Source organism: Aegilops tauschii, chromosome 3 (assembly GCF_002575655.3).
Source record: "Aegilops tauschii subsp. strangulata cultivar AL8/78 chromosome 3, Aet v6.0, whole genome shotgun sequence".
NCBI classification, from domain to species: domain Eukaryota; kingdom Viridiplantae; phylum Streptophyta; class Magnoliopsida; order Poales; family Poaceae; genus Aegilops; species Aegilops tauschii.
Genome location: NC_053037.3, coordinates 576,130,669 through 576,137,321, shown reverse-complemented (window position 1 = coordinate 576,137,321; position 6,653 = coordinate 576,130,669).

Here is a 6,653-nt window from a genome sequence, read left to right as displayed (position 1 = left end):
ATTGGTCCTGGTTCGTGCCACCAACCGGGACCAATGGCCTTGCACAGCGGCGTGGTGGTGAGTTTAGTCCACCTCGCTAGCTAAGAGAGAGACGCACCTGTTTATAAGGTGTGGTGCGCCTGAGCTGTCGAGCTCCTCTCTAAAGCAGGCTTACGGGCCTAACCTCTCTGTACATGCCTGTGGGCCTACTGGGCCTTCTGCGGGCCTGAATCCTGGCCCATGGATGGGTTTCTAATCGTATTCAGGCGGTGGTGGCCCAGTAGGTGGCATAATTTTTAATTTTTGGCCTGTTATTTTTCATGCATTTACTAATTATTTTGAGCTATAAGACCCTAAAATTGAAAAGCATTTCAAATGAACTCTGAAAAGGTTGAAAGTTGGCATGGTATCATCATTTCATCCACATAGCATGTGCAAGAAAGTTGAGAGGGTTACGGCAAAAACTAGATGCACTTCTTGTACAAAACGGACAATGGTATCATACTCGTCTATTACAAAGTTGGCATGGTATCATCATAATAGTTGCTGGAGAAAGTCTTCACTTTTTCTTCGCTTGTGTCATTTGCTTATTGCGCCGTAACCATGGATAATCTTCATCGTTTATCAGGATGCTTGGGTCAGCCTTGACTTTGAAGGGAGGAATTTCATAAAACTTTTCATAATCTTCAGACATGTCTGTCTTGCCCTCCACTCCCACAATGTCCCTTTTTCCTGAAAGAACTATGTGGCGCTTTGGCTCATCGTATGATGTATTCGCTTCCTTATCTTTTCTTTTCCTCGGTCTGGTAGACATGTCCTTCACATAGATAACCTGTGCCACATCATTGGCTAGGACGAACGGTTCGTCAGTGTACCCAAGATTGTTCAGATCCACTGTTGTCATTCCGTACTATGGGTCTACCTGTACCCCGCCTCCTGACAGATTGACCCATTTGCACTTAAACAAAGGGACCTTAAAATCATGTCCGTAGTCAAGTTCCCATATGTCCATTATGTAACCATAATATGTGTCCTTTCCCCTCTCGGTTGCTGCATCAAAGCGGACACCGCTGTTTTGGTTGGTGCTCTTTTGATCTTGGGCGATCGTGTAAAATGTATTCCCATTTATCTCGTATCCTTTGTAAGTCAATACAGTCGAAGATGGTCCCCTGGACAACGAGTACAACTCATCACAAACAGTGGTTTCACCTCTGAGACGTGTTTCCAACCAACTGCTGAAAGTCCTGATGTGTTCACATGTAATCCAGTCGTCACACTGCTCCGGGTGTTTGGAGCACAGACTGTTCTTGTGTTCATCGACATACGGGGTCACCAAGGTAGAGTTCTGTAGAACTGTGTAGTGTGCTTGAGACCAAGAATATCCGTCCCTGCATATTATTGAGTCCCCTCCAAGCGTGCCTTTTCCAGTCAGTCTCCCCTCATACCGCGATTTAGGGAGACCTATCTTCTTAAGGCCAGGAATGAAGTCAACACAAAACCCAATGACATCCTCTGTTTGATGGCCCATGGAGATGCTTCCTTCTGGCCTAGCGCGGTTACGGACATATTTCTTTAGGACTCTCATGAACCTCTCAAAGGGGAACATATTGTGTAGAAATACGGGCCCCAGAATGACAATCTCGTCGACTAGATGAACTAGGACGTGCGTCATGATATTGAAGAAGGATGGTGGGAACACCAGCTCGAAACTGACAAGACATTGCGCCACATCACTCCTTAGCCTTGGTATGATTTCTGGATCGATCACCTTCTGAGAGATTGCATTGAGGAATGCACATAGCTTCACAATGGCTAATCGGACGTTTTCCAGTAGAAGCCCCCTCAATGCAACCGGAAGCAGTTGCGTCATAATCACGTGGCAGTCATGAGACTTTAGGTTCTGGAAGTTTTTCTCTGGCATATTTATTATTCCCTTTATATTCGACGAGAAGCCAATTGGGACCTTCATACTGAGCAGGCATTCAAAGAAGATTTCTTTCTCTTCTTTCGTAAGAGCGTAGCTGGCAGGACCTTCATACTGCTTCGGAGGCATGCCATCTTTTTCGTGCAAACGTTGCAGGTCCTCCCGTGCCTCAGGTGTATCTTTTGTCTCCCCATACACGCCCAAGAAGCCTAGCAGGTTCACGCAAAGGTTCTTCGTCACGTGCATCACGTCGATTGAAGAGCGGACCTCTAGCTCTTTCCAGTAGGGTAGGTCCCAAAATATAGATTTCTTCTTCCACATGGGTGCGTGTCCCTCAGCGTCATTCGGAACAGCTAGTCCGCCGGGACCCTTTCCAAAGATTACGTGTAAATCATTGACCATAGCAAGTACGTGATCACCGGTACGCATGGCGGGCTTCTTCCGGTGATCTGCCTCGCCTTTGGAATGCTTGCCTTTCTTTCGACATTGATGGTTGGTCGGAAGAAATCGACGATGGCCCAGGTACACATTCTTCCTGCTTTTGTCCAGGTATATACTTTCAATGTCATCTAAACAGTGCGTGCATGCGTGGTATCCCTTGTTTGTCTGTCCTGAAAGGTTACTGAGAGCGGGCCAATCGTTGATGGTTACAAACAGCAACGCGTGCAGGTTAAATTCCTCCTGTTTGTGCTCATCCCACGTACGTACACCGTTTCCATTCCACAGCTGTAAAAGTTCTTCAACTAATGGCCTTAGGTACACATCAATGTCGTTGCCGAGTTGCTTAGGGCCTTGGATGAGAACTGGCATCATAATGAACTTCCGCTTCATGCACATCCAAGGAGGAAGGTTATACATACATAGAGTCACGGGCCAGGTGCTGTGATTGCTGCGCTGCTCCCCGATAGGATTAATGCCATCCGCGCTTAAACCAAAGCATACGTTCCTTGGGTCAGCTGCAAACTCAGCCCAGTACTTTCTCTCAATTTTTCTCCACTGCGACCCGTCAGCGGGTGCTCTCAACTTCACGTCTTTCTTATGGTCCTCAATGTGCCATCGCATCAACTTGGCATGCTCTTCGTTTCTGAACAGACGTTTCAACCGTGGTATTATAGGAGCATACCACATCACCTTCGCAGGAACCCTCTTCCTGGGGGGCTCGCCGTCAACATCACCAGGGTCATCTCGTCTGATCTTATACCGCAATGCACCGCATACCGGGCATGCGTTCAGATCCTTGTACGCACCACAGTAGATGATGCAGTCATTAGGGCATGCATGTATCTTCTGCACCTCCAATCCTAGAGGGCATACGACCTTCTTTGCTGCGTATGTACTGTCGGGCAATTCCTTATCCTTTGGAAGCTTCTTCTTCAATATTTTCAATAGCTTCTCAAATCCTTTGTCAGGCACAGCATTCTCTGCCTTCCACTGCAGCAATTCCAGTATGGTACCGAGCTTTGTGTTGCCATCTTCGCAATTGGGGTACAACCCTTTTTTGTGATCCTCTAACATGCGATCGAACTTCAGCTTCTCCTTTTGACTTTCGCATTGCGTCCTTGCATCGACTATGACCCGGCGGAGATCATCATCATCGGGCACTGGTTCCTCTTGATCTTCAGCAGCTTCCCCCCTTGCAGCATCATTGGGCACATCGTCTGGTTCCTCTTGATCTTTAGCAGCTTCCCCCATTGCAGCATCACCGTATTCAGGGGGCACATAGTTGTCATCGTCCTCTTCTTCTTCGCCGTCTTCCATCATAACCCCTATTTCTCCGTGCCTCGTCCAAACATTATAGTGTTGCATGAAACCCTTGTAAAGAAGGTGGGTGTGAAGGATTTTCCGGTCAGAGTAAGACTTCGTATTCCCACATATAGGGCATGGACAACACATAAAACCATTCTGCTTGTTTGCCTCAGCCACTTCGAGAAAATCATGCACGCCCTTAATGTACTCGGAGGTGTGTCTGTCACCGTACATCCATTGCCGGTTCATCTGCGTGCATTATATATAATTAAGTGTGTCAAAAACCATTACAGAACATCATGAATAGATAATTAAGTGACCAAATTAATAGAAGTTCATCATCACATTAAAACCAAAGTACATACATAGTTCTCATCTAACAACATATATATAGCTCTCCAGAGCATCTAATTAATTAAACCATACATTGAAACTATGTAAAACATTTCAATGCGAAAACAAATGCGATCATAATCGCAACCAAGGTAACAATTGATCCAACGGCATAATGATACCAAGCCTCGGTATGAATGGCATATTTTCTAATCTTTCTAATCTTCAAGCGCATTGCATCCATCTTGATCTTGTGATCATCGACGACATCCGCAACATGCAACTCCAATATCATCTTCTCCTCCTCAATTTTTTTATTTTTTCCTTCAAGTAATTGTTTTCTTCTTCAACTAAATTTAACCTCTCGACAATAGGGTCGGTTAGAATTTCCGGTTCAACCACCTCCTAGATAAATAAAATCTATGTCACGTTGGTCGGTATATTTGTCATAAACAATAAATGAACCAAATAGTTATAAAAAGATAATATATACCACATCCGAATCATAGACAGGACGAGGGCCGACGGGGGCGGATACCAAAACCATCGCACTATGTAATAAGAAGGAATAATAAAAGTAACAAAATTAGACAAGTAACTATCTAAAGTAAGAATTTTTTTCCTTTCAGAAAGAAGATAAGAACAAGAGGCTCACCACGGTGGTGCTGGCGACGAGATCGGCGCGGGCGATCGACGGCGGTGAAGACGGGGACGGGACGTGACGGACCGCTAAACCTAGACAAATCTCGGGGAAAATGGAGCTCGGAGGTCGAGTTTCGAGAGGAGAAAGATTAACTAGTGTGGCTCAGACATTTCATCGAACACCTCATGTGCATAGGAGGTGATCTAGAGCACCCAAATGCCCTCCCCTCGCCGGCTAGAAAAAACAGAGCACTCTGGAGTGCTCTGCTGTGGCGATGGGGTATATATAGGGAACTCATTGGTCCCGGTTCGTGGCACCAACCGGGACTAAAGGCTTTTGGTCCCGGTTGGTGCCACGAACCGGGACCAATGCCCCCTTTAGTCCTGGTTGGTGGCACCAACCGGGACCAAAGGCCTTGTGCTGCCCCGCGTCAAAAGTTTAGTCCCACCTCGCTAGTTGAGAGAGCTCGAGAGTGGTTTATAAGCGCTGCTGCGCCCACCCTCTCGAACTCCTCTCAACTGCAGGCTTTTGGACCTAACCGTTCTCTTTGCCTATGGGGCCTACTGGGCCTTCTGCGGGCCTGAATCCTGGCCCATGGATGGGTTTCTAGTCGTATTCAGGCCGTGGTGGCCCAGTAGGTGGCATAATTTTTTTCCTCTGTTTTTTTCTCTTTTGCTTTATTTGTTTTGTTTTGTTTCTACTTACAACAAAAAAACTTATTTATTTTATTTCTAATTACATATGTATTTTACTTTAATTATTTTATTTTTATTTATTTTACTGCTGCTATTTTTATTTATTTTACTGCTGCTATTTTTACTTAATTTATTAAGGTTTATTTATTTTAGTTACTATAGTTTATTTTATTTTATTTTATTAAGGTTTATTTAGTTTTATTTATTTTATTAAGGTTTATTTATTTTATAAATATAAAAAATGAACATAGATGCGCTTATAGAGGAAATTCAACCTAAATTCATAATAAATTTCTATGAAATTTACTGTGAATTTAGGTCAAATTCCCTGTATAAGGGCATCTATTTTCACTTTAAGAGGAGCTCAACAAGGCAGAGAGGGACGGGCTTATAAACTGGTGTGAGCGCCCTTCGGTTGGCGAGGTGGGACTAAACACTGGCCGCAACTAGGACCAGCCCTTTAGTCCCGGTTTGTGGTAGGAACCGGGACTAAAGGGTGGTGGGCCAGGAGCGTGGCCCATTGGTCCCGGTTTGTCCCACCAACCGGGACCAAAGGGTCCGGATGAACCGGGACCAATGCCCCCACGAGGCCCGGCAGGCCCCTGGCCGCACGAACCGGGACCAATGCTCATATGAGTCCCGGTTTGTGACTGAACCGGGACTAATGTGAATATTGCCGTGTGACCAAAGCCCAGTTTTCTACTAGTGTCTCCACACGAGCCATAGAAAAGGGAGGAAGTCCGGTCGACTGTCCTGGAGTCGGCTGGTCTTTGCAGTAAAACCAGGTCGACTGCCACCCTCGGACTGACTCGGGAAGGATTATGGCTAGGAAAGAGCTCTTACCCCTCATTTGAATTCCAAGACCCCCACACATCTGGATCACTTTTGTCTTCTCATCACTCGGATTGTCCTTTTTGACCGACTGGGAGCGACACGTGAAAATGTGCTTGAAGAGGCCCCAGTGTGGTCGACAACCCAAGAAATTTTCGCACAGAGACACGAAAGCAGCAAGATACACGATGGTGTTGGGGGAAAAGTGGTGAAGTTGTGCCCCAAAGAAGTTCAAGAAAGCTCGGAAAAAAGGATGGGGAGGCAAAGAAAACTCGCGGTCGATGTGGGTGGCGAGGAGGACACACTCACCCTCCTGCGGTCGGGGCTCAGTCTCGTCCGCCGGGAGCCGCGCAGATCCGTGGGGGATCAATCCCTCCTCGGCCAGATCATCGATGTCGTCCTGGCGAATCGTCGACCGGATCCAATCTCCCTGGATCCAGCCGCGCGGCAGACCGGACCTCGAGGAAGATCTGCCCCGGTTGGACTTCTTCCCCTTCGCCTT